Genomic DNA, 23,780 nt, shown 5'->3' on the forward strand with positions numbered 1-23,780 from the left:
AGGCACTATTAAATATTTTTTTAATGGTAGAAAACAATGCAACATACCACAATGTAATACGTTTACGTACTATTTCATTGGTGTACTTTTCAAAAAAAATATTTTTGAAAATGATGCATGTTCCCAATTGGCTGGATAGCTAGGAAAACGGATTCTACACGAGTACATGCTTATAGTGATACAGATCCCTACTGACACAAATAGCGTGAAGTAACTCCCCTTGCTGTAGTTCAACAGAGGCTAATGTTCTTTCAATGAAATGCGCAATTAGTTGTGAAGAATGGCTGCTACATGCTGCCATTGAGATGTCTCGCTGGGGGGAGCTACTCAGTGCACACACAATATGGTAATTCCTTCATTGTTACTGGTGATAAGACAACAATGAGAAGAGCGGTTACATCTTGTGGAGTTACTCTAGCCATTGTCAGAAAACAACGTCCTCTCTGCCTGCTTTGCTCTGCGGTGAAGAAGAACACACACACACAACAAATACCTCCTCCTATATAGGAAAAAAAACCTAGTCTTCCTCCCCTTTTCGCTCCCCTTTCCTCTCGCTTGTCTCTTTTAGAATGCCGTGATTCCACCTGAAGCTTTATTACAAAAGCATTTTGTTGAAAAAAGAAACTTGGTATAGTAGTATTGAACTTTTTGCTCATTATCATGAAAATGGGAGGAAGGGTCTGTGTGTAGAGTAGCCAATCACAAGTGGCGATAGACAAGTCCAAGTACGTCATAAGACCTGCCCACTTGACGTGCTATTGGCTGTTGGGTTGGATGACGTAATGTGCTTGTTAGTGGTGGTGGAAGACGGGTGAGGGAAGTGGTGGGGAGGGAGACAAGGAAAGAGAAGCTGTACGTGTCCAGGAGGATCTGGAATGCGAGACAGCGGTAGGGTTTAGTCTGCAGTGAATGGTTAGTAGGGCCCGCGCGAGCTCTATAGCGCAACAAACCCTTTATACATCGTCGCTTTTTTGTTTGCTATTCAGATTTAATTATTATAATAAAATATTATTATACCCTTTTTTGTTATTTATTTATTTAAGGGGTGGTTCACTGTACAGTGACTTGTGTCGTATTATTAAATTATTAGCAATTGTGTAAGGAACACGAAGGAAGTGGTTTTCCGTTCCGTAAGAATATTTTCTTTCGTAAGTGAACTCTGTTGTGGGTGTGAATTATTTTAAGGACTTGGTAGAATTAACAGCCTCACCACGGAGTTGGAGCTTCATCAACGGGCCACCGGCCATCTCATGAGGTAAATTAAACACAGTTTTCTTAAAATTATTATAAAAATGACAAGCAATGATAATTTGCATATTCTAGTTTATGTGTCATATTGGGACCTGAGAATGAAATTAGCAATACGCATAATCTGAATAATTTGTGCTAATGCTTAAAATAATTATTTGGAAATTATGAGACCATGAAATGAACTATTAAAATGTTGTTTAAGAGCAATCATTTAAAAAGCTATCTCACGACAGCTGATATAATCCTGAAATAATTGGCTGCAGTTACTGCTCGCATAGAAGCCTATTCATGTTAAACCAATGTATGACAGGATGATCCTCCTCAAGTTAAGTTTCGTTTCATACCATCTGAATAGCTTTTACCTGTACCTATGCTTATCGTACCTTTGACACTTAAAATAGATAAAGCCATTTACAGACTATAGGTTAAAGGCGAGTTTAAGGAACGTTCGTACAGAAGATATGCATTTCCAAAAAATATATAAATTGTTCAGTCCATTCCCACTTCCCAAATAATAAAATATTGCTTGATAGTCCTTGATCTATCTGCCTCATAATATGATATATGACACCTCTTCATTTAACTAATAAAAATCTGTAACCAGAATTGTACTATGCATTATTTCTTTAAATGCTGTCGATGCATAATAAGATCCATTCAATTACCTCATGCAGACACTGCATTAAACACGATAATCACAATAGTTAACAAATGGAACGGCTAGCTTAATATTCTAGGGTGCCACGGAGAAGTGAACTGCTTAACGTGTTTATAGCATATTGTAGGTTTTCGTGTCAATATATTTAACATGTCTTTAATTGTTTCTGAAAGGTGAAGTAATCGCATTGAATGACACAGGACGATGGGAAGATAGATGTTCTTAGAAATGACTCCTAACGTGTTAGAAAACGTCCAAATCTTGTGTTCACATGTTCTTACCCTCAAGGAATAATACTTTCAATAATTAGTAGCCTATACTATTATCGCATTTTCCTTTGCAGTTGAAAATAAGGAAAAGGGGTTCACTCGGGTTACATTAGTACAGATGTTCAATATATTTCCAATTTCTTTGCAGTCATTTAAGGCTAGGAGAACAAAAGAGAGAGGGAATCTGCTACTTGGGCGACTGCCCTAAATGCAGATCAGTTGTGGTTGATTGATTGATTGATTGATTGATTGATTGATTGATTGATTGATTGATTGATTGATTGCTTGCTTGCTTGATTGATTGATTGATACAAGTAGTATTTTCAAAACATTATTTGTGTAAATTCACACTCAGAAGAAATCATATTCTTTACTGAGTTCTTTGACTAGAGCTGAAGTTAGTGGGTTACGCTAACATAGGCCTATGTCTATTTAATATTTATAAATGATCTGAATAACCATGTTAGTATTTATAACATTATACCTAATAAGAGGTGATTTGTTTTAATTAGACTATATCAGTGCATCATGTAGGCTATTTATGATAACGTACGATAGACTATACTCTATACGTTCCGGATTGAGAAAAGGCATTGATGTTTTAGCTCCGTCGTTGGAGGATTCAATAATTACTACAGTATGTTGAACAGCCCCTCCAAAGAGGCCAGGGTTTATGTCCTACAATCATAAAGCAGCTTGCGTACAATAAAATATATTTTCAAACGTATATATGATATGACACAAAGAATAGTCTAAGGCAATCTGAATATTAAAAAAGAAGTATGGAAACATCTAATACACAGTATGATGGATTAATGATAATAATAATAATAATAATAATAATAATAATAATAATAATAATAATAATAATAATAATAATAATAATAGACTAATAATAATAATAATAATAATAATAATAATAATAATAATAATAATAATAATAATAATATCTGGACAGCGGTAGAATTACAGATAAACAACGACCGTGAGTCCTAATTCTCTTTAATAATATATTTATTCATTTATTTTGGAAGAGAGTAGGCTATGTTGACTAACTACTATATATTTATTTCTGTATCTTATATCTTAGACTCTTCTTTACAAACTGACTCCAGAAAACTGACTTGAGGGCACAATCCCTATGAATTTCTAATAACCTATGTCTGGTATAGCTGTGTATGGCAGGTATCGTCTGCCTACATCGCAGCGCTAATTGAGGTTCTCTCCTTGACCAAGTCGTTGACAGGAAACAAGTTAATAAATTCAGATAGCATAAGATTCACCCTTAGCCACTGAACCAGATTCAAAGGAATACATTGATTTTACAGGCCAACTGACGCTAACTTATCTTGAATGTTCATGATAAGCAGGATACTTCTATGATCCTATGGTTACCAATGTCAAATTGAGAGAACGCAAGTCCATTATCGCAAATATACCTTAGAAATATCTCAGGCAGTTCACGGATTGGCAGTCATGTAAATTTTAGTGAAAACTGAAAGGATAGTAAGTAACAGGTACTAAGGCAGAAACATATTCCAGGAAGGATATTCCAGGTATCATTAACGAACAAGAGGAATGTATATGTGAGGACTACCATAAGGCAGAAGTATTCAGTCAACAGTACGTAAATATAGTTTGATATAAGGATAATGTTCAGATAGAGGAGGTTAATAATACCGGCGAAGTATTGTAATGTAGGCCCCTACCTATGATAATAAATACATTTACAAAATTTACAAAAGTTGAAAGCTAGAAAAGCAGTTGGGGTTGATAAGATTTCTTTGGATAATATGCTAAAGACAATGGGTTGGGATATGGTGCCGTATCTGAAATATTTATTTGATTACTGTTTGCATGAAGGAGGTGTACCAAATGAATTGAGAGTTGCTATAGTAGCACCACTGTACAAGGGCAAGGGTGATAAACATGAACATAAAATATAAACAAAAAGCGGATAATTACAGGGCAGGCAGCTTGACATGTGTTGCATGTAAACTCTGGAAAAGCATTCTTTCTGATTTACTCTGGATGCGTTTGCGAAAATGCTAACTGGTTTGGGGTTAGAAAGGTAACTCCAGTGAGGCTTAAGAAAAAAAAAGTAGGCCTACAGCAGGTAACAGTTTAGATTCAGGAGATCAGATGGGCTGCATATATCGCTACTGACCTATCCAAGGCTTCTGATAGGGTAGACCATGGCAGACTACAGTCGAAAATGAGGATAGTTGGACTACATGAAAGAGTGGTTGAATTTTGGCCACATTTCTAGAGAATTAGAAAAGGTGAAGTATTATCTGATCCTGTAACGATAAGGGTGTGTGTGTGGGGGGAGGGGGATCCCACAGTGTTTCTTCTGTATATAAATGATATGGGCAAAGCACAGGAATCACATATAATGTTTTTTTTGCCGATGATGTCATGCTCTACTGAGTAGTAGGGCCTAAATAAGTTACAGGACTATGAGCGACTTGGCAGTTCAGTTTTAATTGCTGTGTTGATGGGATAAACGTAGACCTACCCCACGGGGATCACTGTAAGTTCTTAGGTGTTAATAACTTATAAATACATATCTTCACTGGGGAAATTATATAAACGAGGTTGTAAATAAAGGTTACAGTTGTGATTGTATGTGTTTTTTTTTTTTTTTTTTTTTTTTTTTTGGCGTGTGGCCTCCGGGAGGCCTGGTACAGGTCTTTTGATTTGACAGCCGTAGGCGACCTGCGCGTCGTGATGATGAAATTATGATGAAGACGGCATATACACTCAGTCCCCATGCCAGGAGAAATAACCAATTATTGTTAAAATTCCCGACCCTGCGGGGAATCGAACTCGGTACCACTGTGACCAAAGGCCAGCGCGCTAACCACTTAGCCATGGAGCCAGACGTTCGTGTGGTTATGACAGTATTTAGGGATTACAGTAAGGATGTAGAGGAGAGGACGTATAAGATTCTGGTAAGAAACCAATTAGAGTATGACTGCAGTGTGTACACCAGGATTATTTGACATGAGAAATGAAAAAGATAACAAGGAAAGCAGCGCGCTTTGTTGCGAGTGCTTTTCGACAAAGAGTAGTGTTACGAAAATGTTGTAAACGTTGGGCTAGTCCTAAGACTTGGCAGTAAGGAGACGAGCTGCGGCAAATATTCATTTATAGGAAGAGGAATTACGGACTGGAATACAGTAACTTTTCAAAGTGCGTATTCAAGAACTTCTCAGGTTGTTTGAAATCTGTTGAGAAAGGGCTAGGTAAACAATTGATAGGAAATTTGTCACTTGGGTGATAGCCCTAAATGAACATCAGTGTTGACTGATGATTTATAATTGGATTCTGAGACTTCATGTCTTTCTGTCGAATTTGCATTCTGATAACAAGACACGTTGGCACAACCTGAGATTCCGCTGTACGCTGCTTAGGGAAAGATATCCTTGTTAGCCGTAACTACACGTTTTATGGAGCATAATTCAGAATTTTACCGGAAAATACACACCAGCCAATACGTGTCGTCTCTAAATGCGTGTTATTATTATTGTTATTATTATTATTATTATTATTATTATTATTATTATTATTATTATTATTATCATCGAGCGGAGTGGTCGCTCGTGTTAATGCGCAATGGTTATGAAGCCGACCTCTGCATTCGGGAGACGAGTGGGAGACGAGTGGGTTCAGACCCCACTGTCGGCTGTCCTGAGTATGGTTTGCAGTGGATTCCCACTTTTTCACTTCCAGGTAAATGCCAGGACTATTCCTATTCATGCCATAGCCGACTCCTTCCACTTCCTAATCCAGTTTCATTTGCCATCATTTGTTTCATTTTCATTACCTCCCCTTCTGAGGTTGGCGTCAGGAAGGGCATCCGGCCGTAAAACATGACATATAAATTAATCCCACCTCATTCCGGCTCCCGTACCAAGATACGAGACTAAATGGCAGACATTATTATTATTATTATTATTATTATTATTATTATTATTATTATTATTATTATTATTATTATTATTATTATTAGGCTTGTACGAGTATCAAGATAGAACAGAGAAAGAGCATTAACTTGAAGACTATAGAAAAGAAAAATATGTAATTGAAATAAAAATAGGTAGGCTAGTTGATTTGTATAGCCCATGCCATGCCAGTCTTCTACATGAATCAAACACAGGGATGCAATCGATTACGCCTAGTTCTTCTGTCCCCTAGATAGCGCGTTTTATACCGACTGTAGTATATCCTTTTAATTATTTGTCTGCCCAGCTTGAATGCAAGCGGTTTAAGGCGCTGGCCTTTTGTGGAAGAGGTCCCGCGTTGGATTCCTAGTCGGATCGGGGTTGGTCAGTTCTTCTGGCTTGGGGACTGGGAATGTGTGTGGACTCTCCAACATTATAATTCACCAGAAATAGGGCTCCTCTTCACATATGCGCAGATTACCTAAAGCGTCTATTACTTAACCTATATACTAACATCCATTAAGGAACAAATCCAATCTAGTCAACCACGTTTGAGTATTATCTACCGTAAACCTGCAGCCGGACTGAGTGGCTCAGACGGTAAAGGTGCTGTGCCCAAGTTTGCAGGTTCGAACCTGACTCAGTCCAGCAGTATTGTTTGGTTCTCAGCCCCATGTTGGCAGATTTACCAGCACGTAAAGGAACTTCCGTGGGACAAAATTCCGGCACCTCAGCGTCTCCGGAAACTGAAAAAGTAGTTAGCGGGGCGTAAAACAAATTACATTAGGCCTATTGTTATTGAAACGCTGGCAGCAGGCCTTTCTGGAGGCCATACGCCTTTTATTATTTGTATTATTATTTGTATTTGTGTCTTCCGGGTCATAGAGTGAACACATGTCGACTCAAATGAGATAAGTGATTGGAATCTGTGTAAGAATTTTGGGCTTGAAAGGCTACTTGGAATTGCCCAACCAAGCGGCTGTTATGTTGTCGCGTTATCCCACCTACTCACCGCTGTATTAAATATCACTTGCACCTCGCCTAACTACTGTATGTTTAGATTAGCTTAAGTTAGTTCATAAAACTGAACACGACAGAGACAGCTTCCTATTTGTGACACACCAGAGATAGTCTAAGGATAAATTAAAATAGGCAACTTTTCTGTATGTTGCCGGTATGTTAATAATAACAATGTTCGCCTCTATGGTACAGTGGTTAGCGTGATTAGCTGGCACACCCGGAAGCCCGGCTTCGATTCCCGGCTCAGTCACGAAATTTAAAAAGTGGTACGAGAGCTGGAACGGGGTCAACTCAGCATCGGGAGGTCAGCTGAGTAGAGGTGGGTTTGATTCCCACCTCAGCCATCCTCGAAGTGGTTTTCCGTGGTTTCCCACTTCTCCTACAGGCCAATACCGGGATGGTACCTAACTTAAGGCCATGGCCGCTTCATTCCTTCTTCCTTGCCTATCCCTTTCAGTCTTCTCATCCCTCCACAAGGGCCCTGTTCAGCATAGCAGATGAGGGCGCCTGGGCGAGGTATTGGTCCTCCTCCCCAGTTGATCCCACGACCCAAAGTCTCACGCTACAGGACTCTGCCCTTGAGTCCGAGGGAAAAATCAACCCTGGAGGGTAAACAGATAAAGAACTAATAATAATAATAATAATAATAATAATAATAATAATAATAATAATAATAATAATAATAATAATAGTCTAATAATATTTTTTTACAATTTGTTTAGGTCTACGTCGCAACGATACAGATAGGCATTATGACGACGATGGGATTGGAAAAGCGTAGGAGTGGGAAGGAAGCGGTCGTGGCCTTAATTAGGATACGGCCCCAGCAATTGCGTGGTGTGAAAATGGGAAACCACGTAAACCATCTTCAGGTCTACCGACAGTGGGGTTCGATCACACTATCTCTCGAATTCAAGCTCACAGCTACGAGAACCAAACCACGCAGCCAAAATCTCGCAGAGTTACATGTAGTCTTGTGGTTGGTAGCGGAAGAAACTTCAGCCGCAGATTGTGCCTTGTCAGTCGGTCTAATTGCTCCATTCATTGAGCATGAGAACATAATCATAGTCACCAGCCCACGGAACATTGTGTACCCCTTTCACTATGTTATAATTTGGTGTAGGCTATAAATTAGATTATGAGAAGGAAACAAACTGCACAGAAGTATCTGGAGAGTTTCTATAAAGACGACAAGGAAAATAGAAGCACTACAAAAACTGCCTTGGCTGACCTTCAATCTAATTTCGAACATTCCGTATCCTAAAAGTTTAGTTTTGTATTTTTTGTATTTTTCTCAAAACTGTTCATTTTGTTTTACTCGGATAGTAAATATCCTTTGTTATAGCCTACAGAAGAGACAAATAACATATTTTTATTAAATAACTATAGATCGGAAATCAATAGATGAATAATAATAATAATAATAATAATAATAATAATAATAATAATAATAATAATAATAATAATAATAATACCGATTATTTGGCTGCGGGGTTTGGGTCATGTTGCTATCAACTTGCTTTCGGGAGATAGTGGTTTGGAACCCCACTGTTGGCAGCTCTGAAGATGGTTTTCCGCAGTTTCCCATTTTCACACCAGGCAAATGCCGCGCCGCGGCTTTACCTTAATTAAGACCACGGTGCCTTCCTTCCCATAGTCCTTTCCTGTCCCGTCGTTGCCGCAAGACCTATCTGAGCCGGTGCGACGAAAAGCAAATATTAATGATAATAATAATAATAATAATAATAATAATAATAATAATAATAATAATAATAATCGTATGACGTATGGCGTCAGCTACCGTGTGCAGACATTTTAATTTGACTCCATCTGGCTGTCTGCTCGTCAATTTCGACTTTCCGTTTTCCTCTAGGCTTACTAGATGGCAGAATAATCCGAATCCCACCTGGGTGCCTATGGCTGAGTTTTAATTATTTTTTTCGGGTAAACACCAGAGATCTTTCACATGCCGACATCGTACGACATGGTGGGTCGCATGGACGTTTACCGCCATTTAAACATTCAATTATCTCCACCGGGTTTGAACCCAGTATCTTGGTATCAGGAGACCGACAATCTATCACCGATTCACAGAGGCAGTAATTGAATAATAAATAGTTGAAGTACACTTTGAGGTAGTTGAGAATAAAACTGTTACATGATACTTTAAGTGTAGTATTTTACAAAAACAGTTGAAAACTGCGTCCTTCTGCTTCAGTACACACTCGGCAAACGACGTGCCATCGCCTGTCGCACACATTCACGGAGCCCAGGCATGTGCCGTAGAGAGTACGCAGCTGCAAGCACTCGAGCAACGAGTACATTTTCGTCGGATTCAATTGGAATTCCATACACTCTAGATATGGGGAGATTCTGAACGAGAGATTCAGAATGAACGAATCATTGCACTGAACGAACGAATCACAATAATTCAGTGTACGAAAGGAATCCACTCGTTTGTGAATAGAAACATGGGAGACCAAGCAGTCGCTACTTGTTACTTCTTTGATTCGTTCTGATTCATATCGCCATATCAGGCACCCACCATTTTTTAATCAATAGTAACTTGTGATGATGATGAAATAAAATGGCGTATGGCTTTTAGTGCCGGGAGTGTCCGAGGACATGTTCGGCTCGCCACGTGCAGGTCTTTTGATTTGACACCCGTAGGCGACCTGCGCGTCGTGATGAGGATGAATTTATGATAAAGACGACACATACACCCAGCCCCTGTGCCAGCAAAATTAACCAATTATGGTTAAAATTCCCGACTCTGCCGTGAATCGAACCCGGGACCCCTGTGGCCAAAGGCCATCATGCTAACCACTTAGCCATGCAGCCGGACTGTGATGATGATGATGATGATGATGATGATACTTGTTGTTTAAAGGGGCCTAACATCTAAGGTCATCGGCCCCAGGTGACTTGTGAGGAACGACTCTGTTATTCCTTATTTAACTTAAACTAAAAGTCCAGTTCTAAAGTAGTAATAGTAAGATTTATTAAAAAATAAATCATTCATCCTCCAGTGAGGGTGACCATAGGTCCGGAATGCATAGCTTACATTAGGCTATATAATTATAATAATGAAATAATATTTTTTCTGGAAAACTCATCGCAAGGAGATTACGATTTCAGGTACACTGTAAATGCAACTGTATAATTTGCAGAGAATCTCTTATGATCTATAATATGATTTTTCTATGTCATAAAAAGGAATTTTTAAATTTTGAAGGACAGTGGTTGTGTTCCTCGGCAGGGTACTTCTGGATCCAAAGAGGAGGCCTCTGACAACCCATTGATCAAGAGGAATATTAGGCTTCCTTTGGCTGATAGATATGGCGTATAAATTGCTTGATTTTCCAGATTAACATCCTGAGCCTGTTGTAGGTCTCTCTCGAAGCGACTGGTAGGAGTTAGCACCATCGCTTTATTCGCTTTATCCCCTTTCTTATTGATTGCTATGATGTCCATTCTTGTCGTTGAGTCGTCGGTAGAGACGCAATGAACTTATTCGCGCACTTCCCATCCACGCTGCCTCAGGCTTTGAGCAATTGATGTTCTACTCGATGGCGACGATTGTTACGCAGTAATTCGATGCTCCTGGAGAACCCCAGCACATGTCCAAGCATTTCGGTCTCGTCAGCGGCAACGGGTTGAGCTGAAAGTTCTGCCGGGAACCGATCTTACTGCGGTCAGATTGCACGACATTTTTACAGCATTTATGTATTCGCATGAATATAGGGGTGACTTGCGAGACATCCAGGAGTTTACTTTCGGGTGATCGACGTTCAAAACCACTCCCCTCCCTTTATGAGGCAATTGACACCATAACTGGAAAGGTCGATCTCTCATTATCTCTCGCAGCTTTCTTCCATTGGTTTTTAGAGGGTATCGATGTTCAGTTTATGGAGCGCCATATTCTGCTCATCGGAAAAAAGTTTCGTACATAATGCAGCTGTACGTACTGTACTTAATTGGGAGTAAGCGACTGCAGATATTATAGTGCTGAATATTAGCCTCCCATTCGGCGCAGAGTAGTCCCGTACCTCTGAATTTCTTTGGACTATATAACGTGGAGTTTTGTGTACAAGCCACATAAAACACGAAACTATATTAAGTTATGTACTCAACTTCCAACTGGCTGCGAAATATTATGTTAATTTTACTTCAAGGTTCCCGTTCTCGTACCAAGACCGACTCCAATCCTCAGACCGTAATATTAAAAAAAACATGGCGGCTGAAGTAGCTGGATTGCTGGTATTGGCTAACACGAAAATATTGGGTACCGTACATATTATATAAACGGTGGTAAAATAACATGATAAATGTAACGGTATTGGCTAACACGAAAATATTGGGTACCGTACATATTATATAAACGGTGGTAAAATAACATGATAAATGTAACATCATAGGGAAAATCACTTTTACACGCATGAAAACGCTTCGCCAACAACAATCACATATATTCTACTAGAAAAGAGATCAACAAGCTGATAACGCTTTTTCTTAGATTTCACTTCGCTGGATAGATGAAAATACATGATAAAACTGTTAAAATGATACTACTAACATAATTTTGAATGTTTCAAAATAAATTAAGGTACGAAATTCCTCGATTTATTCGCTCTCATGAGAACTGTCAAACACAATTTGTTGCCTTAGTTTTGAAGTGGTGAACAAAATCTTAAATTTAGCTCCCAACGAATAGGAAGTACACCCGAAATAATAATGTTATTGGCTTTACGTCCCACTACCTACATTTGTTACGGTTTTCGGAGACGTCGAAATGCCGAAACTTAGTCCTGTAGTAGTTCTTTTACGTGCCAGTAAATCTACCGACACGAGTCTGACGTATTTGAGCACCTTCAAATACCACCGGACTGAGCCAGGATCGAATCTGCCAACTTAGGGTCAGAAGGCCATCGCCGTAACCGTCTGACCACTCAGCCCAAGTACACCCGAAATATTTTTTTAACCCAATGAACAGCCCTGGTAATGCTAACATAATGTTGACATATGGCATAGCAGCACTTCACACAATGATAGTAACTTTAGTAATGAAACGTTCAGACACTAAAGATATATAAGTTACCTACCTAATAGGTACATTGACTAAGAATTGATATTTAACCAATTGGACGAGCTTCAGTTCGGCGCAGTCTGCTTGATAACAGATAATCACAGGATGAATTGGAAGTGCAAAACCCTACGTTGCAAACCCAGCTAATCCCTCAGGTCACTATATAATCTGTGTAACAGTATAGCCTACAGATTGATCCAACTGTCACACATAGAACGCCCCTGTGGGTGGGGGCGGTAGAATAACACCCACGGAATCCCCTGCCTGTCGTAAGATGCGACTAAAAGGGGCTCCAGAGGCTCTAAAATTTGGATCGTGGGTTGGCGACCACGGGGCCCTCGGCTGAGTCATAGCATTGCTTCCACTTACTTGTGCCAGGCTCCTCACTTTCATCTATCCTATCCGACCTCCCTTGGTCAACATTTTTTATTTTCCGACCCCGACGCTATTAGGTTTGCGAGGGCTAGGGAGTCTTTCACTTTCATGCCCTTCGCGGCCCTTGTCTTCCTTTGACCGATACATTCATTTTTCGAAGTGTCGGACCCCTTCCATTTTTCTCTCTGATTAGTGTTATATGAAGGATGGTTGCCTAGTTGTACTTCCTCTTAAAACAATAATCACCACCACCACCATCACACTTATAAGTTTTTATACTCCAAAATCCAGCCAAACATTTCCACAGGCAAAGCACAGATTATTGTAAAATAAACTTGCATCTAAATCACTCACCACTTTGAAGCCCATAGACACTGACAGAATAACACAATATCAGTTATATTCTATCTAAATTAATATTTTTCGTGGAACACGAATAGTTTGGAAGTAGTGAAATGGTTTCCCTAACCTCAGATTTATTCTCAAAATGATGTATGCACGCTACAGTTTTGTCATGGACTTCAAAATAATCACGATGTATATTCCTAATAATAATAATAATGTTATTTGTTTTACGTCCCACTAACTACTTTTTAAGGTCTTCGGAGACGCCATGTATATTCCTAATCCATTTCTATCTTAATGTTCTAATCCGTAGGAAACTTAAGAATAGTTGTATGAGAGGCATTGCCATAGTTAGACTAAAACATGGTTCACCTAGTGCACTCATGTTCTTTAAACAAGCATATTCTCACATTACTCAGTATAATTACAGATCGTATGTGTCCACTGACTCATATAAATACATTCGCACACTTATATTCTACAAAGAAGCTAACATTTATCGTCGACTTTCATAAAAATTACACAGACTACATACGATAACAACAAACCAAAACAAACCCAGATTTCCAACAATTCCGGCTACTCCATTCGCCAACTTTGAACGATCGAGAGTAGCATTAAGGTCTGAGGATTGGAGTCGGTCTTGCTCGTACTGAGCCCATGTGATACGAAGAATCGATACATCTTTAACTTGTCGTGATCTGTGAATGTAAGTGAAAGTTAAATAGCAAAGCATGATTTCTTTGTAGGCCTATTAGTTTCGAAAGAATTACACGGATAGTGGTGTAGAATTTTAGGACTGTGACCTCTAAAAGGGCTGTAACTTGTAAATCAGTAGCAGTTATAAAGAGTATACTAGCGTATTGGTTTATCTGAATCCATGGTTTTGCTTTCGGCTCTCAATCACGTGGTAATCGAATGAACGAATCAAGTGAACGAGTCAAGGGAACGGATCATTTTTGGTGAATCGTTTCGAATGAATCAACTCTTCTAACTGAATCGGATATCCCATCTCTAGTTCATTCTCTCACTTTGCTAGAAACGGATGAAAATGTAATGCGTATCAGATACTGTATTATAACATCAAGGCATTTATAACAGAATATTATTGACAGTTTTGAAGAATTAATTAATAAATAATTAATAATTAATAAATAAAATACACTTACAGTACAGGTTCTGTCAGACAATAATTCATTCCAGACTCGTGTTTTATTGACCACTTGTCTCTGCTATCTTCTCTAGTAGGCCTACAGTTGAACTTCTATAACTCGAACGTCTGGAACTCGAATTTTCTATAGCTGGAAGGAATTTTCGTTTTCCAACGGAATCCGATATAATTCATGTGTTATCTATTTTCGATATCTCGAAGTTCTATTACTCGAATTCTTTGATATCTTGAAGGATATTTCAAGCCCAGGTGTGATTTCTTTTTTAAATGTTGAAAATATTTCTCAGCAGACAAGGTAGGGGCCCCCATACTTCGAAAAACATGGCGCTCCATAAACTTAACATCAATATCCTCTAAAAACCAATGGAAGAAAGCTGCGAGAGATAATGAGAGGTCGATATTTTCACTTATGGTGTCAATTGCCTCATAAGGGGATAGGAGTGGTTTTGTTAAGCAATTTCCTCAATTGTGCTGATAGTTGAAGGGCTATAGGGCCCAGAAAGGTTTCAAAACGGGAGTCTTAGATATATCTATCAAGCAAAAAAGAAATTTCAAAAATCACTTCCGGCCTAAATGCAGTTCCGGAAAAACAACCTAAAATCGCTTGTTTCTTTACTTGCTTTCTTTTGTAATTTATATTCTAGCCAAATTAACTTATTTACATAATTCTTTCTGTAATATGTTCCTTAATTTAATATCCTTGGGCGTTTTTTGTTTTTAAATGTCCACGCCGAACGTGGTTATAAAGGCTTAAGTGAAACTCTTCATTAACTCGCATTAGCGCTCGTAGTGGTTGCAAAAGGCAAACTGCTAATCTAATCGTTCGGATAACGATTGTGAAGAAAATTATTGTAACTTTTAGGAATAAAGAGACATAAAGAATATATTCTCATACTTTGTTATAAGTTATTTTATTTACCTAAAATTCATCTCTAGGATGTTTTCAACATTGAGTTGCTTGCCTGAAGCATTTTCTGTAACTTGAAGTATATGCTGAACATTATGTGTAGGCCTACGTACTACGTACGTTTTTCTATACCTCGAATGTTTTATAACTCGAAGTATTTTAAGCTTCCACAGGCACTTCGAGATATCGAAGTTCGACTGTACTTGGTGTAATGAATGTTGGTACACCCTATATAATAATATTGTAGCCTATGGCAAGTCTACTTTTGTTGACACAACATCTCTCTTTCGACATTCTATTTTCGTGAACAGATAACAATGATGTGCCAGCGCTCTAGTAACCAACTCGAAAACTCTATGCAGCCAGTTTAGAATGCCGAAAAATCTTGCCGAATGAACATCTGTCTTCACGAGGAACCATTTATATAGTCTACAAACAACAATGGCATAGATGCATTTGGAAAATTGTGGATTCGAACCCCCACCGTCGGAAGCCATGAAGATGGTTTTCCGTGGTTTCCCATTTTCACTCCAGGCAAATGCTGGAGCTGTAGCCTGCCGTAATATTAAAGTCACTCTCGCTTCCTTTCCACTCCTAGCCCTTTTCTGTTTCATCGTCGCCATAAGACCTTTCTGTATCGGTGCGACGTAAAACAAATAGTAGCCTATGTTTTTTAAAGAAAGGAAAAGAAAAAAAAAGAATGGCATTGAATTCCCGTCTTCAGAAATGCACCGATCTTCCCAGGACTGAATAGGCATACGTTGAGTAGGCTATAGGCTAAGAAGCACACTAACAACTCGTATACTGGAGGCAAAAATAATAATGGGTAATACAATCATTGCCGGCTCCATGGTCTAGGGGTTACGAACCTCTCTTTTACTTCGTAATCTGCAGGTTTTCAGGCTGAGCAGTGGTCACTTTATAGGAAAACGCCCATCAAGGTTGTAGCACTATCGGGGTATTATTATCATTATTATTGTTGTTGTTAATGTTGACAGAGGGAGAGGAACACTCGTCTGGCCGAGATGTTAACAGCGTGCTGAGGAACGATTTGAGTTCGATTTCCCGTCTGGCAGTCGAAAAATTTAGAAAAAAGACTTTCCCTTGCAGAGTTGCACATGGACTCAGCCTACATCAGAAATGATAAGCCTACCAGGTGAATTTCTAGGGGCAAAGCCAGTTGGGCTTATTGTTAGAGCTAATCACGCTATCCCACCTAGGCCTAGTACCCAGATTACTGATTGTGAAAACCTTTACATTCTTCTCCTGGAACGTTCATCGACATCGCTTTTGTTTGCTACATATTTACGGCGTTCTTAACCGAGCACGTAAACTCATTCATTGTGAATCGAAGACGAGAACTGAAGACCACTGCTACTACTACTAAACGTTTTCATTCCTCCCCTGAAGGTGGAGACGGGCCTCTTAGACTGTGACGCCGTCTCTCAGGCCGGGAGATTTGTTACGGTGAAGGAGATGCACGGACAAGGTGAGGGGGTTGGCGGCCGTTACCTGTACTACGAACTGTCCCGGCATTCGCCTTAGTGCAGGAGAATGGAAAACCACGGAAAACCATTATCAAGACAGCCGACGGGTGGAGCCAGGCGTGAAGTCCGGCACTGTACCTCAGGCCCCGTCTCCCGAATTCAGAAGCGTAGAGCCGTGGCCAACTTTCCTCTGCTCGGTTGGCCGGTCAGAGTACAGAACTGCTGGGACCACGGGCAAGCCGTGGCCTCTTAAGTGACGAAACCCAAGGGCCGAAATCCACTCTGCATCCACCGACGAAAAGACCACTGCATCCAGGGGACATCTAATGTTTCATGCCATTGTTGACTGAATGTGAGAATGAAAATTGGTTACTTCGTTTGACAGGAATATGCCCAATGTCTGATTTTCAGAACATTGCCTAATAGCAGACCCAGTTGCCCTACAGGCTTACTTAGCTCTGGTTTAGAGAGCCTCTATTAGGGCACTCTCCCTTAAATGAGAAACACTAAAATACAATCTCCATGGCTTATAACAAGTTCGGGACACCCCTGGACTCTGGCGTTCCACATATCAATACAGGGAGGAAACCGCATCCACAGATTTTTGTTTTTAATTGATTCGTAGGTTTTCCTTGTAGGTAGGTCTCGTTTAGTAATTTATTGTAAGAGAGATGTGCTAACAGGGTAGGACTTCAGCTCTCCCCTCGAGGTCACACGTGGCCCGCTGAACTGGTTGGTGTGATTTGAAATCAAAGTTCAAAGATCCTTAATTCCCTACAATAGAGAAGGAAATAAACATTTGCTCTATGCAATGGCCCAGGAAATATGTAAATGGGTGTAAGATTCATTTCAAATTCGTTAAGGAAGTTAATATCCAAAGCGTTTAGTTCACATATCACACTCTCTACTGTAGGCCTACGTATGTACCTACCCAATACATGGACATTAATTTATAAGAATGGAAAACTGATTAACCTAAAATATCTGTCAGGTTTACCAATCTCCTCCTCGATAAGAAGTTATTAACTTGTAGGTCTATTAGCCTATATGAAATTAATTAGATGTTTAATTGTTATTAAGATATAAGATGTAGGCCATCATATTTTGTTTCCTTCTGGATCAGCGATATTAGATATTCGAGACATAGTTGATAATCCTCCTACCTCCAGGTATTCTTTAGTTAAAATCACTGATCCGGAACGAAACAAAATATGATGGTCTGCATCTTATATCTTAAAAACAATTAAATAACGAATTAATTTAATGCAAGCTAATACAAACCTACGGATTAATCATTAAACATTTTAATTTTGTCTGGACACTTCAAATTTTTGCCTCATATTTCGTTTTTGTTTCGAATTAGGTACACAAAAGTCGAAAATAGGTTCCCTTCAATTTTCCTTTGCCTGTCTGTTTTTGTTGACGTTAAGGGAAAATGGGTCAACATAATTTTTTGAAACTCGCCAACCTATTTATTGCTCAGAGATAGCTGAGATGTGCAGTAGGCTATACCGTATATTATTATTTGATTACTTTACTGTGGCGTAACAATATTAAGGAGGCCAAAATAGGAAATGTCAATGTGAAATTATAAGTTACATTACAAAAGGTGTGTAAAATGTAATTCTCAAACTTAGGAGTGGTAAGGAAGCGGCCGTGGCCGTAATTAAGATACAGCCCCAGTATTTGCCGGGTAAAATGGGAAACCACGGAAAACCACCTTCAGAGCTGCCTACAGTGGGGTCCGAAGCCACTATCTCCCGATTGCAAGCTCGCAGCTGTGATTTTATAGTCTAAAAGTCTCTTAAATGAGTTTTGATACATTATGAAGGAATATTAAGCAACTATTCATCGCGTTCTGACGTACTCCACTGCACAGTCTCATACATAATTCACTTAACGTGGGAGGATGGGGCTCCTCGCAGGTGTCTGTGCACACCTTTTGACACAACATTTTTGAGAAATGTTAAGCCTCCGAGTACAAACATGACCGAAACCAAGGAGAAAGTTATTTGTAATAATATAACGAGGACTCCAGAATTTATTTAGAGAGAATCTGAAGCTCGAATTGTGTTAATTGTGACAATTTAGCGAACAACTAAGTAATGGTAATACAATTTCATAAATATGAAACAAATAAAATACATTTATAGGCCTATTTAAACCTTCATAGAGTACAACATTTTCAGTAAGGAAATACAGGGTCTCTCTTATAATCCCAGACCGTTCAGCAGCGTTTCTACTCTCCGAGACCTAAGCAGCTGTACGGAAGGTGCGCGCATAGTTCTTGACCTTGCAGGGAGCGTGCACGTGTTCGACCTAGCATCAGTAGCCGGACTGAATCTCAGCTGTTGACATGGTGAGACGGTTATCATTGCAACAGCGTATTTTCGTATGTAAAAGTTATTTTAAGAACGAGTTGGCTCGACAGGAACGCGATGCATTTGTTCAGTAATTGCCTTGTGAAGTACCACCTTCATGAGCACAGATTCACGTAATTGTAAATACATTTGAAACTACTGTCTCAGTGCTCAATAAAAAACATGCGCGCACACGAACAGTTTTAACAGAGGAAAACCAGATAATATTGGTGCGAATCTTGAACGGACACCGAATAAATCACCCACAAAATTAGCACAACAAGTAGGGGCTTCAGTTTCTTCTGCGCATAGAACTACAAATCTGTTACACATCAAACCGTACAGGTTTACACGGGCCCATTGTTTAAAACATGCTGATCCATTCACAAGAATGAGATATTGTGAATTAAGGCCACGGCCGCTTCCTTCCCATTCCTAGGCCTTTCCTGTCCCATCGTCGCCATAAGACCTATCTGTGTCGGCGCGACGTAAAGCAACTAGCGAAAAAAAAAGAGATATTGTGAGTGGTATTTTTCATTATTGAATTAATGATCGTTTATTCGACCCTCAGCTTGTGTTCTTTTCGGAGGAGGCCTTATTTCAACTTAATGGTCGTGTGAACAGTCATAACTCTCGCTATTGGTTTGCAGAAAATTCTAATGGTGTTTATAGCGACCCTCGTTATGAAGGATGACACTTCCAGCATCTTTTATAAGGTAAGATTTCATATAAGATTGTATGCACGCTTAAAGCAGGGCGGCCGCGTGCGACGTAAAATGAGCCGACGCAGCTGCCGTAGTGCAGAGTACAAACATCGTGCGCTCGGTCTGGGTTTAGGAGAGACCCTGTACACTGTTTGAGTTTACTGTCGCAGTCTCCCAATATGTCGGCTGTCAGCTTCATAAAAATAACACAGTTACGTCCTGTTGATTGTGCGGCCTGTGGTCAGATGTATTACTGAAGATGTTTCATTGCGCTATTGTTAGGCTACATGGCTAAATTGTTAGCGTGCTGGCCTTAGCTCCAAGGGGTCTCTGGTTCAATTTGTGTGTGTGTGTGCCGTGTTTTGCATTAGAATTCATAGGGTCCTATCCGCCTTTAAGGTGCCAACTCGAAGGACCTGCAGCAGGCTTCTCCGGAGGCCACACGCCATTGTTCTTACAAGACGTGATCAAGAAGTTTCCGTTTGAGGGCATTGCTACAGCGGACGTAGCGTGACTCCGATGCAGGTAGGCTATATAAGCACGGATATGTAGGCAAAGTAATTAGTGTGGCAGCCGTGTCGTGCCGAGGTACCGGTACATGCGTTAAATGTTGCCACGTGAACTATGGCGAAGTTATTACCAAATGCGTCCAAACAGGACCAACGTGCTGTTATTGTATTCTTGGCTGCCGAAGGATAAACACTAGTGGACATCCATCGGAGAAGGAATACTGTGTATGGGGCAGCAAGTCTGTCGAAAACCACCGTTGTAGAATGGTGCACCAAGTTCCGTGCGGGTCGCATTTCGACACAAGACGCCGGTCGATCTGTGAACCCAGCATCATCCATTACGTACAAGTGGTAGACACTCGATCACCCGCCCTATAATCCTGATCTCTTCCCATGCGATTATAACGCCTTTGGTCCCCTCAGAAAGGCCTTGAAAGGTCGACGCTTCCTGTCGGAGGAGGGTGTGCAGCAGGCGGTTACGCACTTCTTCACGCAGCAGGACACTGTGTTCTACCACACGGAGATCTTCAATCTGGTGCTTCGGTGGGATGATTGCCTCAATTCTCATGGCGATTTTGCCTGATTGGCATCCCGATTCAGGACTGTAGGGCCGTAGAAAGGAAACTATTTGATCACCCCTTATATTGCGCTATTCTGACGAATTTGTATAAAAACACGGAAAAATAATCAGGCGATAACACGAAAATGATAAAATTGCACTGATAGTCAGCTCTTGTCTTGTTTCTGATATTCTTATACTGGATTTGGTCATTGGGGCCATGGCCTAAATAGTCATAGAGGTTTCTTGGCTTGATAATACACCGAAGTTTATCTACTACTTTTGAGTTAGATCAGAGGTGCTCAGCTGGGCGCCCGCTGAGGCTAGCCCAGTACGGCCGGGCTGGCGTGACGTAAATGCGGGCAGCTTACGTAGCAAGCATACGTCACAGTGAAGCGAGAGAGCGAACGCACTTTGCAGAAAGTGAGAGATTATGATTATGAAGCTCTCCTTCACTGCTCAGTGAAGTGCTGATTGGGATACATTATTGAAAATAAAACTCTCTAACCGCAGCAAATAAAACCTGCCCTTTTCAAGATATTACGGTTTGATTTATACTGCGCTCGATATAAACAGTCAGTTTTATTTTCTTATATTTATTCATTCAAAGAAAACTGACACGTTATAATTTTTATGTTACAATCTACAAAAGTACAGGGTTTAAGCGTACAAGCTACGGTTTACCGGATGGGAAGGTCAGTATTTTCATTTAAACAAAAGTAAAATTCCTGTTATTCATTAAGCAAAAATAATATAATTACATAACGCAACAGTGATTTTGCACAGTGTTGCAGTGTTGTGTGACTTTCCCCGTTCACTGAATTTCTGAAAATAGTATTTAGAATTTAACAGGCGTCCGGTGATAATAGCTAGCCTCTAAATGGAGAGAGGGAGTTCCATTAGGAGAGAGTACATATCGTCGCTTCACCGGTAAAAGGTTGTAATCCACAAAGCTCTTCCTATCGATTATTCTCCTTAAGACTGGTCACGCCTCCCAGCCACATATGGATATGCAGTCCGTCAGAACAATGTGCGTTGTGTTCGTTTTCCTATGCGGAAGAGTAACCGAAAATGAACCTAACATGCATTATACAATAGGAGTGCGTAAATACTTAATGCAAGCATACATTCGTGTAGTACGGTACAGTAGGTTTAATTTTCCTTTACACATTGGCATAGGAAAATGAACACAACAAAATTTGTTCTGATGGACTGCATAACCATATGTGGCTGGGAGGCGTGACCAGTCTTAAGCAGAATAATCGATAGGAAAAGCTTTGTGGATTACAACCTTTTACCGGTGAAGCGACGATATATATTTACTATCCAAGATTAAAGTAAAACAACAACAACGTAAATGTATCTACCAAATAAATATACAGTAGTCCTACGCCTTAAAATACATATTTTCACTGATTTTATTCCCGGTAAGCATGATTGGATTGTTGGTGAGTTTATCAGCTAAATTAAACCCAAACAACCACCAGCCGCAGCTTATCCATCTTAACTCCGTATTATATTAGAACTGTTTCTAAACCACCTCTTATAGATGTAATAGTGAAGATTGTAATTAATTACGTACATTATAAAAATATTTTGGGTTATAAGCCTGACTCTTTATTGTATCCGGTCAAAAGATCTAAATTGCAATGAACATAATAACTTATTTCTTACAACGTATGGATCTCTTTCTTTGATTATTTTCTGCCTACATTTCAAACTCGGGTATCGCTGCAGTGATCGAGAGTGACTGAGGGAACTTCACCCAACCTTCACGGCCTGTGACGTCACTGTGGTTGATTAGCGTACGCTGCGCTCATCGCCTACCTGCCCGCCCGCTTACAGTGCTGGGCGCTCGCGGGACGGAATGCCCAGCGTGAGCACCTTCGAGTTAGACTAAAGCGTGCAGTTCAATACTTTCAGATCGTGCTTAAATGATAAGATTCACTGTAAATTGCCTTAAACTCTGCTTGCCACTGTCGTAAGAATATAGGCAAGTTTATTGACAAAGAGAGTATAGGACAGATGTAGGCCCTGTATAAAATAATAAGTCAAGAAACATTTTTTTTTTTTTGCGAAGGAATATAGCATGGAGTGCGGTACACAAACTTTGACACCGATTCTTTTGTACAAGAGTCCGTCCAAGGGTAGGCAGAACATGCTACGTCCCCGAGTAAAGAACAATTGGAAGGAAGAGGTGCTTTGTCAAAGAGATCTTGGCGCGGTTTATTTATAGTTCCATAAAAGAATAGACTACACCTCAATGTTTTTAAAATGATAATATTCACTACAAATGTCCGGCTCTATGGCTAAATGGTTAGCGTGCTGGCCTTTGGTCACAGGGGTCTCGGGTTCGATTCCCGGCAGGGTAGGGAATTTTAACCATCATTGGTTAATTTCATTGGCACGGAGGCTGGCTGTATGTGTTGTCTTCATCATCATTTCATCCTCATCACGACGCGCAGGTCACCTACGGGAGTCAAATCGAAAGACCTTCACCTGGCGAGCCGAACTTGTCCTCGGACCCTCCCGACACTAAAATCCATACGCCATTTCATTTTCATTTCACTCCAAATAACTGTAAACCATGCGGCTCCTGGCCATGTAGACGTTTTTGCTAGCTCACCATAAAAATGTCAAAAATGTAAGCAAAATAAGTTTGAATAATTCAAACGAAAATCCATAAATAGGCCTATTACTACCAGGTTTATCCTTGTTTCAAATTAGACAATTTTGGATAGGTAGTTCCTGACAACCTTAAGTACTGTGATCAAAATACTGACAATGCTTGGATCAATATGGATCTGCAAAAGCACTTTGTTTGCAATGATCTCCATCACATGCAAGAACAGAAGTAATTTCACGGATGACATTCATGAAAACACGCGATGCATTTCCCGCTCGACTAAGTGGTATGTTCCGAGCTGTCAGTGGAGAGATGGCGTGGGAGGACATCGATAGACGAATAAGTTTGGGTGGTGTCTTTAAAAGTAGGAAAGATCACAATATGAAGATAAAGTTGGAATACAAGAGGACAAATTGGGGCAAATATTCGTTTATAGGAACGGAAGTTAGGGATTGGAATAACTTACCAAGGGAGATGTTCAATAAATTTCCAATTTCTTTGCAATC

The 23,780-nt window shown here is 39.9% G+C and overlaps 1 protein-coding gene across 1 annotated transcript in view; it reads left to right on the plus strand.

The window, feature by feature from the left end:
• The first annotated feature begins 917 nt into the window (after window positions 1-917).
• LOC136874233 (transcription factor Sox-3) overlaps window positions 918-23,780 on the plus strand; it is a 423,434-nt gene continuing 400,571 nt past the window's right edge. Inside the window, exon 1 of the mRNA XM_067147869.2 lies at window positions 918-1,255. The gene's annotated coding sequence lies outside the window, so the exon portion shown is untranslated. The remainder of the gene's footprint in view (window positions 1,256-23,780) is intronic.

This window comes from Anabrus simplex, chromosome 1, assembly GCF_040414725.1.
Source record: "Anabrus simplex isolate iqAnaSimp1 chromosome 1, ASM4041472v1, whole genome shotgun sequence".
NCBI classification, from domain to species: Eukaryota; Metazoa; Arthropoda; class Insecta; order Orthoptera; family Tettigoniidae; genus Anabrus; species Anabrus simplex.